General features: G+C 34.1%; 1 long non-coding RNA gene and 1 pseudogene across 1 annotated transcript; one reads left to right on the top strand and one right to left on the bottom strand.

The window, feature by feature from the left end:
- Positions 1 to 868: 868 nt before the first annotated feature.
- On the bottom strand, positions 869 to 11,229 carry LOC107901682 (histone acetyltransferase HAC1-like; annotated as a pseudogene).
- An 802-nt stretch (positions 11,230 to 12,031) lies between these two features.
- On the top strand, positions 12,032 to 16,574 carry LOC107901681 (uncharacterized). Its single transcript, XR_001685364.2, has 4 exons — positions 12,032 to 12,253; positions 12,854 to 12,913; positions 13,128 to 13,287; positions 15,955 to 16,574. It is a non-coding gene; the product is annotated as an uncharacterized lncRNA (long non-coding RNA).
- Positions 16,575 to 17,961: the final 1,387 nt, after the last annotated feature.

Here is a 17,961-nt window from a genome sequence, read left to right as displayed (position 1 = left end):
TTGGTTGAGTGGTAAAATCAAGTTTTATTAATGCAAATGATATGGGTTCAGATCACACTTGCAATTTTTTTATTGATTTTAAAAAATAAAATAAAAATGTTAACTTTGAATGATATAACTTATTTTAAATACAAAAAGATAATTTCGTAATTTTTTTAATCGAATAGTATAGATTAAATATAGATTTAAATTTGATAGAGGGAATAAAATTAAAATGTACAAAATAATTTTTAATAAAATATAGGTTAAATAGTAAAATTAAAGTTTTAACAACCCAAATGTTATAGGTGCAAATCCCATATGTAAATTTTTTATTGATTTTAAAAAGATAAAAGAACTAAAATATCATAAAATAGTATAAATATTTTAAATACAAAAAATACATTTTCAAAATTTCCTTAATCGTAGTTGACCAATGATACTAATATGGTATGGACACCCAAAAAATAGCCAAAAAAAAAAAATCAGATCCCACACTGCTTATCCAAACATCAAACCTTTTAAAAAAAAGGGCTTGCTACCGAACTTCTCAACCGGTTTAGTTGCAACCAAGCTTTTTATTGCCCAAAAAATCACGTTAATATTGTTTCGCACATTTATTTACCCGTTTTTCATCTTTGGTATCTAATGAACGTGCATACAAGTGGTAATATAATAATCCATCTAGATTTGATTCTCTATTTTATGTTCATATTTGGGGGGGAACTAATGAGGTAAATTATATACAAGTGTTGGTCTTGGAGAAATTTCAAGAGTTATTTCACTGAAAACATGAAAAATCTGAATTTAGTAATGTTAAAGATACAAATGATGGAAATATTGGGATAAAAAAATATTAAAATTATAATCCATAAAAGAACCAATAGCCTTAAGAAAGAACGAATTAAAAAGGCCTTCATTGAGTTGAGCTATATATATATAAATTATAAACATAAATTTCATAGTATTAAAAATGAATAAATTGTTGCACTTACTCCATCGCTATGCTATAATTTTTTTTCTTTCATCTATAATAAGAAGCCATCCTACAAAAGGACCAAAAAAGGAGGCGGGAAAAAGGACAACCAAAGATTTTGCAACAAACCCTCCCTCCATACCTACTCCCACTTTCCTCTTTAGGAGAGAATAGAAGAATTATAGTTCAGTGGCCAACACCTAAGGAAGGCAGCACTCCGCGGATACAATATGTAATAAAAATTAAAGAATCACCCAATGAGAGCACTCACACACGACATCACTACTTCGACTAGGAATAGTTAGCCACTGTATCAGGCAGATCTCACCTCCTAAAAACTTCATTAACTTTCTGTGTGGTGGGGAGTTAATGAATGAAAGAATTGTTCCCTAACAAGCCATCACTAATCAATCCACTTCAAGTGTTGTATGCCTATCTCACCCCCGGTTTTCCCCATTACTGCCTTAGTTCCAAGCAGTGAACAAACCATTTTCTACAACCATTTGTAGAACAATGCAGTTTTCATCAAAACATTCTGATCTATAGTTACACTTCGATTTTTTGCCCAGAATTAGCAGCAACCTCTGCAGCTCTCTGTCTCATCATCTCCATCACAGCGGCTCTACGCCGTGAATCGGACTGCTGTTTAAGTCTCCTCAAATGTTCTTTAAGATCTCTGTATTCATTAATGGATTTAATATTAGTAAATTTGAATTAAATCCATGGCCATAAACAAAGAAAGGAGCATAAAATATGGCTGTTTAGGAGGGTCAGAGGTGCAGGCACCTGCAACGTGGTACATGGCACTCAGATTCTTTGCAAGCTCGGGCATGAAATTGCAGCAGATACCACATTTTCTTACAAAGTACACATCCACCAGAAGCACGTGTTTTGCATTGTATTCCATGGCAGAAAAGCCCTTTCACTTTCCGACAATTTGGGTACTGGCAATGCGCAGAACGACATTGGGATGCATGCACCAAAAGATCAAGCATTTTCCTCAGCTGCAAATTTCAAAAACCAATCCAGTTAGAATGCAGATAAAATCTGAATCAGTTTTCCAGCCATCAACTTGCCAAACCAGAAAAAATAATAAATTCGGGAAGATAAATATTTTAGATTTAGCATATTTCAATATTGAAGTGGAAAGCACCAACAGCGTCTTAGAAACACCCAATTCCAATGTTATCAAGTAAATCATAGGTGCCATCCCAACCGCCAAAAAGGAATAACGTCGGGTCCAGGTAGAAGCAACTGTCAGACGCACATCGTTGCTGGTCCTTGAATAGATGTTAGCATGTGCATGTGTATATAATGTATACTTGAACAGTAATACACATGAAAATACGTAGATGCACATATGTTTTTTTATGAGATTTAGCTTATTAATCATTCCAAACTAATCAAACAATTAATTTTCATTTTTTATTAAAAAAGTATTCAATGATTCTATTTTTCCAAAAAGAGTACCTGCAAGACCCTTAGTTGCCTAGCCTCTTTATTCTGTGCATCTCGTTCAGCCATGGATGGCTAATTTGTTAACTTATGAGGATGATCAATGCCCCCATCCTTTTGGTAACAGGAGTTGCACACATCATAATCAGGGCAAACCTCACAGCGCCAACCTTGACCAGTTTCAATGTCCAAATGACATACGTTACAGGTCGTGACAAATGCAGGAGCAGTTGGATTGTGAAGATGGTAGAGGACCATCATTGATGAATGTTTAGCCCGCCTTAGTGTATCATACTGATAATGATTCCCTTGACAAAGATTCAAAAATGCTTGCCTTGTATCAAAGAATTCACTCTCAAGAATTTCATCTTTATCCTTTGTATCAGTAGGTACATCAGTAATTTCAACCTGCACAATGACGATTTTCCACATAAATTCATTTAGAAAAGAAAAAGCCTGAATCAGCATGCAGACGAAGAAATATACTAACACAGGAAGTAATTATTGCAGTACTCTGACAAACTTACTGGATAGAGAACATGTTTTTCCCTCTGATTGATGGGATGTCCCTCTCTTTCTTCACGTTTCTGCTCTATTTCATAGCACCTGTGATGGCACAAAGAAGCCAAAACCAGATAAATTATCTAGGACACTTTCTCCTAGCTGACAGAAGCAGATTGCAACAAGAATAGAGGATGAGTAAGGGTCAAAGTGGGCAGGTCTTGCAGCAGTCAGACCTTATAATCAGAAATACACTCATTTGTAGGATGCCGAAAAAGATTTAATCTAAGCATAGATTCAAACTGGGAAAATAAATAATTAAAACACTATAGCAGAGATGCTTAACTATGCATATCAAAGAGAATAACCCTCTCGTATATAGATCTGATTGAAAAATTATTCTCATTCTCCAGAATCATATTAGCATTTATACGAGTGAGTCTTACTTATCACAAATCTGAAAGTTCTCGCAGAGAGAGACAGAGAGAGAGTCTTACTTATCACAAATCTGAAAGTTCTTGCACTGGCTGCAAACCCAGCGGTTACCAGATACCATTAAAATACAACGAGTGCAACAATGCTGCAAGTGAACCATGATAAAATCCTCCTTCATTGGGCAAATGGCTTCACCAAGCTGATGTACCAAGGAAAAAAAAAGGAGGGCAAAGAGTAATATAACCAATTAAAATCCCTTGGGTCATGATATAACGTATGACTGGTTTTGCACAGAACAAAAGTAACAAGGCTGATTAGAAGAAAAGAAATTACTTTATGCATCAGAAGCAGATCCTTTGATGCATTAGCAGAGAGATCAGACTGACCCGATGCTTTTAAAGCCCTTTTTGTTATGGTCTTTTTGGTTGTTCCTTTTTTGTTTAGTTTTCTGCCATCTTCTTGTTGACAGAGCTGATTAATTAGATCTTCAGCAGCACCAGGCCAGTAATCACCTTGGCCTTACATTCACCAATAGTTACAAAAAAATTATCATAAAAATTAGTAAGATCAACTACAATGTTTTCCTTTGAAGCTTTCCTTAACATAGCCAAATACCTGAAACAGCATTCATGCATATCAAGGCAATTAATAATTATGGATTAATAGAAATATTACACGAGAAACAAAGAAATTAAAAAATATATTGACAACTATCTGCCTCACCATTCCCGCAATTTATCTGACTTGGGTGTTTTCTGAATTTCAGGAAGACAATATAAGATATAATCTTCACCCTTTAGTGGAGGGCAAGCCCATATATAGCAACTTGTGAAACCACGCTTCTTGCATTATTCAAGGTACCCAATCTGAAAATTTAAGGTTTACAGTCCAAAATGTTAGACAATTATGCAAAACTAATAAGAGCACTCTTACTACCAACTAAATTGAAATTTGTAACAATTAACTATCACTAGGCAGAATTCAGTCAGAGTTTGGACTAACAAGAATTTCATGGTAAACAAATGTACGGAGAGCCTCTCCAGTAACTGCTTTAACCTCAGGCCGGAAATACTTGACTGAATCTAGGTATGAAAGATAAACACGGCGCTGTTTGGAAATGCACATTCTGATCCAAATTCTTGGATGTACATGCCGAATAAGCATACTTCTACCCCTTCTATCTTCTGAAACAATAAAACTACCTAAAATAGAAAAACATAACTTATAAGCATTTGATAATGACAACCATATATTCAGCATTCAAGCATGTATTTACTTAATTTATATCCTTCACACCTTAGATTTATATGGAAACTCAGTAGGATAATTATCTTCTTGAAAGATTTCAAGAAAACGTTGCTTCACTTCCAGCTTCTTGTCAACTGATGAAACAACTCTTATTACAAGTGCCTCGGCACCAGGAACCTGGAAATATCAATTAAAGAGAAAAAGAAATAAGCTTATTCTTCAAGCAGCAGAAGTCCATGAGAAGCAATGGAAAAACCAACAGTAATAACAGGAACGATTCCATATATAGAAGGAAGTTAAAAGGCCCAAGTAAAGGGAATTGGAAGTTTTTATCTTTCCCATTTTTGTTTTTCTTAGGGTGTTGTGTTTTCCTTTTTTTTTTTTTTTTTTTTTTTTGTGTATAATTTTTAGCAATTCTGAAAGTCTTTCAGCAACCTCAAAGTAGCACAAAGATTACCATATACAACATAGAATCGACTGACATGAAGAGAATATTAATCACCTCATCATAACATTTTCCCTGAACCCTTGCCCTCTCTTGTCTTTCATGTTTCAGTCTCCTAAATAATCGTTGCTCTATGCAGTCGCTAAGGATTGTTCGCGGCAAATCTTTGGCCCCAAGTACAGCACTCTGTGGTAAGGGCTTGCGCTCTCCTCTGTCGACCTCAGTAATATAGCAATTGGGGCATGTATATTCAGCTTGCCCACCATCATTCCTCCGACCATTAAATAAAGCACAAATTTGATGCTGCCAAGCTTCACACTTGTCACATTGAACCCACTGCACAATTTTATTATAAACAGACAAAATGCAAGAGCAACTGTTAAGGACGACCATGAAACATAATAATGATAAGTATGCATTGTACATACCCATTCTTCAGTCTCTTCATCATTCTTCTTCTTCTCAAGCCTTGCCTTTGGAATTATAGTTCCATCAACAACAATGCTATCACCACGAGACTCGTTATGGCATGGATTACAAAAGTAATGCCGTGGATCACCAGCTCCCACTGTGTAGTACATTGCATTTCGCTTAATCCAAGCACCACAAGGGCTGCAATAAATAGGTGCTGGTTCAAAAGTAAGTTTCTCAACTGCACATAACTGGCAGGAGTTCTCACTCATTGAGTGCCCCATTGCTTGATTCTTTTCAGCCTTTGCTTTACTCTGTAAAAGACAATTATATATATCATCAATATACCTCATCCTCCAAGTAAATTTTGTGGTATATTATATGACACTAGAAAACAGTATCTGAAACAAATCAGAAATACTACACTATAAGCATACCTGGCCAACCCATCGTCTGAGACCTGTAATATGCTCTCTAACTTGCTCAGGGGTGAATAATTCGGTCAGTGACACCCCTTTTATTTTCGGTTTCCCAGACTTAGTTCCAGCTGCACTTTCGGAAGACTCTATCATATCTTCTTTTTTAACTGAGTTAGCTTCCTTCTCAATTTTAGCATTTTCTTGATTGGGTAGACCACCAAATTCAGTACAAGTAATAGGCTCACCATCAGTCTTCTGTTTGCTGAAGTCATCTACAACATCCTTCATCTTGTTAATAACAGGACTAGCTTTAGGACAACTCATGGGGACTTCGGTCTTGATTTCCATAGGCTCAGATTTAACAGGCATACGCCTGTCACCATGTTGGTAATCTCGGGGCTGGATGTCCTGAGCTATGTGAGATTCAGCAACAACAACAGAACCTTCATTTTCAGAAATAACAGGCTGAGAAAGCTGCTCTACCTTCATGCGTTTTAGTGAAGGCAGCATGTCTACAGAAGTATCAATTGGTGCAGTTTTAGAAGTCATTCTAGCTGAAATATCTCCAGTACTATATGTTTTAGTGGACCCATTATCCATATATGGCAAGACAGAAATTGAGTTTAGACAGGCTCGTGCCTTCTGAGCCTGTACATAATTGTTAACAGGAACACAGACAGGGCATGCTGGATTCGCACAAGTCTTTTGATGACGAATTAATAACTTGGAGTGATGACAACGAGGGTATGAGCAATGAGATGATTCGCATGTGTCTATATGAGTCAATAACTTTCGTACGGTAAAGCAATAGCTGTCACACTTACCCTCAGGGACCTTACATTGCCGAGCATGGCGCAGAAATAAAAGCCAGTTCACTTGATTTCTGAACTGCCTATCATGACTCCCATTTCCACGATTAAAGATGGCACCCCTTGGATTTGAAGGATCCGATGAGCTTCTAGGAACCACCATCAGACCGATAGTAGATCCATCTGCAGATAATTCGTTACATTGAGCTTCATCCTGCCTGGATATTCGCTTGCAAAAATCCTCTTGAACATGCTGCTCATGTGACATGTTCCCTGGCATTTGAACCGTATCTTTTGAGTGAGGGTGCCACTGGCTCTGAACAACTGATTCCAGATGTGCTCCAGCAGAAAGTTTATAATCATTTTGAGACTCTGGAATCAACTGGTATTGATGCAACATATGTTGCATTTCTTGTGAATTTTGTGGCAGCAATGAACGCATATCCTGCTGACCAGAGAACCCATCAGCATAGTTCTCTTGGAACTGATTCTGCAATTCAGGAAGCTGAAACTGTTCAGGAGCTTGTTGATGCGGAACCTTGTCATGTTGTTCCACTCCAGGCTCATGCTGCACTTGACTGCGTATATCAGATACCAGCTGAGATTGATAATCATTATTGCCTAGCAAATTTTGATCCTGCTCATTTTGCTGCTTCTGGTGATGTTGCTGTTGCAGAAGCTGCTGTTGTTGGAACTGAAGCGGCTGCTGCTGAAATTGTTGCTGTTGATTAGCTTGAAGAATATTGTCTCTTGAAGAGTCTAGAGGTTGGAGATCCATCTTTTCAAACTGATCCATGGACTGGGGCTTCATATAGGAAGCCAGTTGCACACCGTGCAAATTTGACTGATTACTTATCAAAGAAGAATTTGTTTTGGAAATAGACTGCAAATTAACTGGATTCAAATTCTGAGAATTTGTCATTGATCCAACAGATGTTACAGCACCATACAACAAGCTCCCAGACCCACAAGAATCAGCATGCTTCAATCCATAAGTATCAGCTGACACAAAAAATGCTTTAACTCGGATGTCCCAATAACAAATTACATGTTCAGATTCATTATTATGAGATCAAAAGGAAACAGAGACAACAAGATGAAATTACAATGTTACCTTGCATCAAGGGTTGTTGATGCTGATCAGAATGTCCTTGCAATGGTTTTGGCAAATTAGAAAAAGGTGTGGTACACTGATATCCACCAGAAGTCCCTGGTTCATTAAAAATTTGCAAATTGTTACCCATCATCCCCGATGCACCATTTAGGGACCCATTAGGAAACCCAAAAGTTTTCTGCTGCAAGCCAGACCTGATGCCAGTATCCATTTGGCTGCCAACGGTATGCCAAATATGACTGTTTTGACCACCCACTTGTTGCTTTAGCTGCTGTGCCTGAGATACCACCTTTGATTCAACAGTTGAAAGCCCAGCAACATTATTGGAAGACTGATTATTAACACTGCTGTTATTGTTATAACTACTAAATCCAGGAGTAGGAATCATTTGGCTTGTCATTCTTTGCACACCAATTGATGACATTCCACCAGAAGCAATACGATAATTTGCAGCCGACTGTTGATACCCATTATGTATATTTCCTACAAAAATACCATCATATTACCCTCGGTACATACTATTTAAGTAAAATTGCAAGACTGCAAGGCTCAAATTTACCATCAGATCTACCAATGGAACCACTATTAAAGCCACTAGTAGGCAACAAGCATCCTGTATTGACATTTGTAGGAGCTATGCTTGCATTGGAAGCACTGATAGATGTATGATGCTAGGATTGCCACTATGTGACATACCAGGGGTTGGTATCATACCAACTGGTGCTGATGTCGAATTAACAAGCTGTGGACGTCTTTGGTTGTGTGCATTTCTGCTCCCCCTCATTAGAATTTGTAAACGGTGCTCTAGAGTACTCAAATTTGTATAGTCATCCTAGTGAACGAATTTCAAGAATCAAAATCAGGGGGAAGAAAATAAAGTTGCAGAACATATGAGTAACAGTGATAAGACAAATGCAAAGCAATGGGCAAAAGAAAAAGGAATAGGTGAAGAAAGAAAATATATTAATGAAATGGAGGAAAATATAAGTCAATAAACAGATTTGCTCCAAACATGGAAATTTAACAAAATGATTTAACCTTTGTACGAGCGATCTTAAATAAGCCTTCTTCCAACTGTCTTGCGAAATCACGTAACTTAAGCATTGATGTCTCAGTGATAGGACGTTGGTACCGCGATTTCAAGAAATCAGTGCTGACGAAAAGGGAGATTAAAAATGCATTAGTCATAAAAATTGAAATCTAAACACAAATATAATAACAAAATTTTCGACGATGAAAATACTAATCTTGATACATAGATTGATCTCACACAGAAGCTAAAGAACTATAGTGATTATACAAAATCAATGACAAGAAAATAATTTTCCATTGCTTATAATTTAAATACCCATCTCCATATCAATGTGAAATTACTAGGATCATTACATGCATCTTCTCCCAACCAGCTGCAGTCTTAAGAAGAACAAACAAGCAAGGCTTTTCCTTTATTTTGAAGATATACATATATATATAACTTGAGCTTGAGAATGAAGATATATGTGTGTGTATATATATAAAGAGACAGCAGAAGAGAGCTCTAAGAAACTTGAACTTGAACAAGAAGCCTTTCAATTGCACTAGAAAATGGACCCCTAATTTGTAGAAACTAGAAACAACCTGTTGTGTGCCCAAACATAGGAAAGCATGGGATTTCCTAGTGAGGTTTATATGGACCTGGGCTCTCCAACCTCAATAGCTAGCTTTTGTGATGTGGTTCTCCAAAGGTCCATATCAATTGCAATTGTGTGGCGCAAGTGGTGATGCCAGTATTGCAGTTTTCACCTGAGCCAAGATTAATCTAGCGCAAAGCCAGCCGTGTGATTCTCCAACCTCAATAGGTAGCTTTTGGGGTGTGATTCTCCAAAGGTCAATATCACAACTATTCCAACTATGCATATATCAATGTATCTTCAAGAAGAATCAACACAACTATTCAAAGCAAGGATCTAGAGTCCTACCAATTAGCTTAATATAGCATAGATCGCTAAGTCTAAGCGAAATATAGATATCAATGTCCAAAGTGATTTTGCGATTAAAGCATTTTAGTATGCAAGCTTTCATGCATATTTTTGTAGAAGTAAAAAAAAAATGCAAACATTATCTTGACTGAAGGCTATAATTAAAAGTGGCATACAAACAACAGAAACCAATGATGCCACCATCTATACAAAAGAATGCTACTAACAAGCAACTGAGCATCCAGCAGTACATGCACACCGCAAACATGTACAGTTGTACATGCACGCATGCACACACACTCAGAAACAATGAAATGCAAATAAACAAGAAGCTTCTATGGTATTACAGAGCATTCAGACAGCAATAACTCAACCTCTATGGCAGCTTTATTTCAATTTTCCATAATCTAAATTAAATCAATTGGCAAACATAAGCATTTTATACATGGTAAATAAAATTACTGTTTTAGAATATCTTACATCTGTCCTTGCATATATTCACGTGTTCTGATGATGTCGGGGACCATATTCAATGTATTTTGGGGAGGACCTCCAGCACCAACAATGGCACCTGCACTCACAACTCCAGCAACGCCTAAATTCTGCACCTGAGCAGACTGAAGAGGGTTCCCATTTTGCTGGGGCAATCCCCCTTGATTAGAAAACTGTCCTGATATCTGTCCTGACATATGTGACTGCACATTCATTTCTATCCTTATTCTTTCTTCATCTTCCCCTTGTCTTAGTAGTGGCCACAACTAAAAAAAAATCGCTTTACACTCTCTAGCTTTACAGTTGCACCATCCTCCACCACTCATGCTTCTCACTTCAGATACATCACTTTATGGCATTTTTGTATTTTATTTATCCTGGTTATATATATTCAAGAAAATTTCAAAAGTTAACTCAAAATTCAATCATGCAATCTTAACTTCAAATTTTCAACATTGTTTAACAGCATTGAAACTGAAATTAGCAAAATTAGATGAGAATTAGGGGAATTTCAGTCAATGAGGCAAGAAAAAACCCCAATGGAGAATTCCAAAATAAACCACGGTCCTAATTAGTGAATAAAGCATTAAAAAAGAACTAACCAGAACATTAATTTCCTAAAACAATCAAGGAAAAAGATGAAAACCCTAAGATGGAAGCTGGGGAAATTCAAATTCAAGGCAGAAGCAAGAGCAGCTGCGATCGAAGCTTCGAGTATTGCGATACTAAGACCAAGAATCGCGACGAAGCGATGATGGTGATCGGAAAAGGAAAAAGGGACAGCGAAACACCGCCTGAATCGCACGTGCGAAGGTAAATTGATACGAGCGTACGATAAAAGAGAAAAGAGAGCGAGATGAGAAAAAGAAAATCAGGAATGGGAAAAGAGAACGGCTAGTGGAATTACCGTTCGTCTGGGGTTGCGGTGAAAAATTCAATAAAGAAGGGTTTCACTTTGAATTTTGGTGAAAATTTTACCCGAATATGTAGTTGGCACACCCTGTAAGTAAAAAGGAATTATGCAAAAATATATTGGGAAGATTCTAGTGTTCTAATTTCAAATCATGTTATTTATTTCCCACTTTTAATATTAAATCTCATTTTTAATAATTTTTCAATTAACTCGTGAAACTCAGATATGAGTTCTATAAATTGTTTTATAGTATATTTATTTCAGATACTTTTGTTTAATTACTTTGTATATACTTGAATAAGACTTGCAATTTGTTGCGGGCCTAAAAAATAATTGAAAATTGAAAAAAAAAATGCGGCAAGCTAAATTTGAGTTTTAAAAATTCAATTTCAATATGATTGGGTGATTTTAACCAAGTTTTACGTAATGAGGACAAGTTCTCATTTGACCATGCAAGTATGCATGGGCATATGGAAATTTCAAAGCTATCTCAACTACTGCAATTTGAAGGAAATATCAGCTCATGGTTAACCATTCACTATTTGGGAGAAGATTGATAGCTTTTTGCAATGCCCGATGGCATGATGAGAAACCTAAAGCTTGCACAAAGAATACACCCTATTTTCACTACAGCAAATTAGGCTTTTAGCGGCATTTTTAGTGGTGTTTGTATCAAAAACGCTGCAAATGTATACTATTAGTGGCGCTAATAGAAAAACGCCGCAATAAGTAAAACAATAGCGGTGTTTATGAGAAAAACGCCACAACAGGTAAAGCAATAGCGGCATTTATGGAAAAAAAGCCACAATTTTTTTTTTACTTTTTATTAAAACGGCACCATTTTTCACAAAGATATCAACTCCCTTGCACACACGAATTATTTTCTTTCTCAGTCTTTTGTTTGCTTGAAACCCCAAAATTCGGTCCCTTTTCGTTCTCAAACTTTTCTTTACTTGAAACCCCAAAATCCCGCCCCTTTTATTTCTCAGTCTTTTCGTTGCTTGAGAAAAATATACATACCTTGTTCTTCTATTTTAGCTACTCCTCACATTGAAAAAAATATCAGTATTCTCTCAGTCTCAATTGACATTGTCTCATGTAAGACAGTTCTGCTTCATTTCTTTCTTTCTTTTTTAATTTTCTTATTCGCTTTTTATTTTTGTGTTTTTCTTTAATTTCTAGATCTACTGTAATTTATTTTCTCTTTTCTTTTGAATTATGGGTTATGCTAGTTGGGTGGTTTGAAAATTGGGGTTTTCATTGATGTTTCAGTTCTTCTGATTTTTTTATTATTTTTTTATTTTTACCTACCGAAACTGAAATATGTGATTTACAATGGTGTTTAGTCCATAAAATTTTCACAATATACTTTTACGAATCAAATAATATATACCTTAAGCAATCTTAGGTTTGGAAAAAAGTAATTGTTTCAGCCCAGACTTACTTAAAAACCAAAACTAAAGATTTAAAACTAGACAAGCTCATTATGCACATTAACAAACTCAAAACCATCCTCAACATCTAGTAGCTTATGGCCCAGCGAAAGCGTGGTCCCTTTGTCTCTGTGCAATTGATGTCATGATGGAGAAACATTGTTGCTGGTGTTATTTGAATGTTGCCCAATTTTTATTTCTTACTTCTAATGTTATAACTGTTTCCATTGAATTTTGATTTTTTTTTTCTTTCTAATGCTTGTAGGAAAATATCAATTGTCTGCTCGGCTAGAGGCAACTACTTCTTTGCTAGAATTCTTTTCATGTGAGCTTTCTGCAATCCGAATTAATTACTATTGACTAGGTTTCTTTTATTTTTGGTGTTCTATTTACAAATGGGTGTAACCTTATGCTAGAGAAAGAGAAGGGAAAAATGAAAACTTTCTTAACTGGATGTCAATTTTTTTTCCTTATTTCTAGAAGATGTTTTTTCCTGCTTTCTGTTGCGACAATGTTGACTTCTATTAGTTCGTCTGTAGGTGGGAGCAAAAGATCCCTCTATTGATGCTTCATATTATTATAATGAAAGTAAAGGAAAGAGTCAATGGGAAAGACCTGTAGAAACATCTTCGAGTACTCATTTCCCATTCGCTACAAGACACGTGGAAGATTGGGTGGAAGCAGTAGATGAAACAACAGGTATGTTGTATAAAGAAATTTGTATGATTTGTCTCATTTTGGTTTTATCACAATTTTTATTTTCGTTTTGAATGAATCATGCGGATTATGAATTTGGAAATACATGAAACTAACTATAGGAAAATGACGTCATATCTTTTGGGGTAAAGTTGCAGATGTTAGAAAGAATGAAGTCTCACATTGTGTTTGGAAATATTATTTCTATATTTTTTATTATTTCTTATCGGAGCTAAAAGTATGGCAGCAAATTGAGAATATATTTGAATTTTTAAAGCATTTTTTAAAATTTTTAAAGAATTGTTTTACGATCAAAGATATTGTTATAACTGAAATAACCGATTGATTCAGTCAAGTCTAGAGTTTTTTTTTTTTGAAAATTCAAAATTTAAAATTAACAGAGTTTTTTGGAAAATATTTTAATTTTGAATTTCAAAACTTTGTTACTCATGGCTGGTTAAGATATTTTCATGGAGACGAAAGATAGTACATATCTTCACCTATCTAAAGTGGTTTAAGTTAAGTCATTCTCTTTTTAAAATAAAGAGAGCAAATGAACCGAAATTTATTTATTTTTTATTTTTTACCATTTATTTTATTTCTTGTTTGTTTTATTATCTGTAAAAGTTGAAGTCTATGATTCTATTTATCATGTTATATAATTGATCATGTTTAAATGAAATCATTGGTTAGAAGAAGTTCAAGGGAGTTCGAATTCTAGAATCATCACCGAGAGTTTTACTTTTACCTATATATCACTTCAGTCTAAACAAGATTAGTCTTCGACCAGACTAGTCTCTTTAACTGTAAAACGGACGAAGACATTTTTTATTAAACCAAAAAACGAAATCAAAATTAAAAGATTTCAGATCATGAAAACTTAGAAAGTCTTCTTATGGTAGAATCTTTGTTTCGAAGTCATTTTTATCTGTGTTAGGTAAAAAGGGTGGGATGGGTGTTGCTGCCTCAATTAGTTATTCAATTTTTGGTACTTCATTTCACTTGCAAGCCTGTGATTTCTTTCCTGAGAAGTTTGATTTTCCATTATTGTTTTTGAATCATTTGTTTCTTCAATTTTCCCTTTGCATGCCTGCTAATAGAACTGCCCATGGGCCGGGTGGTCCGGCCCGGCCCGACGGCCCGCCCGAAATATGAAAAGGTTTGGGTAAAAATATAGGCCCAAAATATGGGTTTGGGCAAAATTTTAGGCCCGTTTAAAAAATGGCCGGGCCTCGGGCAAGATTTTTTTGGCCCGGGCCCGGCCCGAATAATATTAAATATATATTTTTTATTTTTAAAATATAATAGTTTTTTATTTTAAGTTTATTTACTTTCATTTCCTTGACTAGTGTTACAAAATAATAATAATAAAACATCAAGTTTGTTTTACTAATTAAATGTTAGATTTTGTTACAACAATTAATACAATTAATACAAATAATAATTTGATAAATTTACTAATCAAATGTTAGATTTTATTACAACAATTAATACAATTAATAATTTGATAAATTTACTAATCAAATGTTAGATTTTATTACAACAATTAATACAATTAACAATTAATAATTTGATAATTTTACTAACAATTAATTTTAATAACAATTAGTTTTAATTTTATTAAAAAAATAATTTTAATTTTAATTTTAATTAAAAACGGGCCGGGCCGGGCCGGGCTCGAGCCCCATATTTTTTATTCAGGCCGGGCCTGGGCAAAATCTCAGGCCCATATTTCGGGCCGGACCTGGGCCTAGTAAACGGGCTGAAAATTTTGTGGGCCCGGTCCAGCCCGGCCCATGGACAGGTCTACCTGCTAAACACGGCTGAAGTTACTTTGTTCTACATTTATTTTTTGTCCAATTTATACTGCAATTAACTATATGGGCATGTTTTACCATCATTTTTAATGGTTCTAAAAGTAGAACATATTGACCTATTGACATTAATTCACATGCTAAATTTTTCCTTAAAATTTGTAAGATCATCAAGATATTTTATATTCTATAGTTGTAGTATTAAATGATAGATTAAGTTTAAGTTGTTATTGTAGCATAAAATTATTTTATTGACATATTAAAGAACATAATTCCTCGATGATTGAATTGTGTGTGTTCTTGTTAAAAAAAAGAAGAAACCATATATGTTAAAAGTTCATAAAATGACATGAAAATTTGTGGGTTGCATGCCAAGGTGTCATTGGTTCATTGAGTTCTTTTTTATTTATTTTTATTTATCATAATATGATTTATGGAAAATGTGATGAGAAATGGGTGCATTTAAGATGCTGTTAGGAAACTATTTCTTTTCTCCATTTTTTGGTCTTGCCAGATCAGGAAACTATTGTTTTCTCTAGCTTGGCTTTTATGTGTTCTGTAAACTGATGATATCTACTCAGCAATGTTTATTGTATTAAGATATTGGATATTTGATGCTTGAAAATATTGCAATATGCTAAATACAATACATTTTCTTTGGTAGATACTTTGAGAATGGAGTTGAATTTCAATAGGTTGTTTAGTTGTAAACATTTTTGCATGCTTTGCAATTTCATGAAATTATAAAAAAGGATATTGCTTGGCTCATCTCTGTATAGATGATCCATTTCTTTTTTTGTCTATGAATTAAATTCTTTCCCTTACTGATCATCTGACCTGTATAATGTTTTTGTAGTCAACTGCATCAGAAAGTAGCCTTTTCGATCATTTGATAAACTGCTGGGAATTCAATCTTGGAGCAGTCCAAGGAACCTTCAGCCTTTACTTCCTTGTGAACTTTAAGTTCCAGTCACTACTCTATGGGTAGGTAATGTCCTGATAGGCCTTTGTAGGATGCTCTATTGACCAAATTACGAACTTACCAAAGATAAAAGAATATCCATTATTAACTATTATCTCTTACAACCCTGAAGTTAAATATATTATCAAATTGGTTTATTCTATTTGAACTCGTAATTTTTCTATTTATACTCTTTTAATTTTCATTTATTTTATTATTTTCGCTATTATTCTATTTTTTTATTCAATTTTTTTGTTTTCAACATTTTATTTTTATTTGAGTTGAAAGAAGAAAAACACGAATTGGAATTTTGACTTAGAAAAGAGAATATTCATTAGCAGCCTAAGTTGATCAATTTAAATAATCAATGTTGATATTTCACATAGGAATAGATATTCAAATCTTATATTTTACATGGTTATGATTTAAGTCCTTATTTCATTTAAGTAACTTCATTATAATATCTTATTTTATTGATATCTTTATATTTAATCTAATTTTTATTATTTATTTTAGTTTTGATTCTAATTTTTTTATTTTAAAATTTAAAATAACCTGAGTTCTAACATTTGGATTTTAATTGTGTTATTAATTTATTATTTTAAATTCTAAATTTAAATTCATTAATTTTTATATTTAGTTTTAAAGTTAAAATTTTCATAGAAAATTTAATTTAAATAATATTTTTTTATTTATCCTTAAAAGTATATAGTTTAAAGTTCAAATTTCAAAAATAAAACATAATATAATATTTATCATAGAAATAAATATTATTTAATTAAATAAATTTTTTAAAGGAAAATAATATTTATCTTAATGTTAAATTTATTTTAATGTTTTTCATAAATATTATCATAAAAATAAATTGATCGATTTTAATGTGTAGTATAAAGTTAAAAAGTTCATGGAAATTTAATTTAAATATTAAATTAAAATAGATGAAAAATTAACAAATATTAACATATAATTATTAATTTTTTTATTTTTTTATTTTAAGTATAGTAAACATAAAGGTGATAAAAAAACACAAATTTATAAATTAAAAGAGTATAATTAAAGGGTTAAAATTTAAAGTTAAAATTTAAAGATGATAATTATAACTTACATAAACATTTAAAGTTTATGATTATCATAATTTACATAAACATTTAAAGAATAAAAAAAAACTTTAGATCATAACTTACATAACTTCGTATAGTACTTGGTCTGTAGTGTTTGTTCCTTACAATTTGCCTCCATAGATTTACATGAAGCAATCTTCTTTTATCTAATCTATGATTATCCCTGGAGAGAAAGGTCCCAGAAATGATATTGACATTTATATGAAGCCACTTATTAAATGTAACTCCCCTAACTCGTATCCGTCGTCAGAATAAGGTTACGGAGCATTATCGGAGTTTACATTTCAGAACTATAAAAAATTTTAGTACATTTAATTCATATCATCAATCATAGTAAAACCAGTCAATAGCATACATATTGTCCCTTATACGGGCCTTCAAGGCTCTAAAAACACATTAGAAACAAATCGGGACTAAATTAGAAACATATAGAAATTTCAGGAAAAGATGAAAATTTACAAATTGCAGGGATCACACGGCCAAGAGACACGCCTGTGTCTTAGGCCATGTAGGCATTCAAAATAGGGACACACGGCTGTGTCCCAGCCCGTGTCCGTGTAACTCACTGACTTGGGTTACATGGCCAAACCACACGCCCGTGTGCCAGACCGTGTACCCTTCGAAATAACCTCATATGCTCGTGTGCTAGGCCATGTAAAACCTGACTTATAACCCTTTGAAAACTACAGGGACACACGGATGTGTTACCTGGCCGTGTGTCACACACGATTGAGACCCACGCCCGTGTCTCTGCCCGTGTGGACGAAAATAGGCTATTTTA

The sequence above is a fragment of the Gossypium hirsutum genome, chromosome D06 (assembly GCF_007990345.1).
Source record: "Gossypium hirsutum isolate 1008001.06 chromosome D06, Gossypium_hirsutum_v2.1, whole genome shotgun sequence".
In the NCBI taxonomy this organism is placed as follows: domain Eukaryota; kingdom Viridiplantae; phylum Streptophyta; class Magnoliopsida; order Malvales; family Malvaceae; genus Gossypium; species Gossypium hirsutum.
This window is presented reverse-complemented; position numbering and strand designations above follow the sequence as displayed.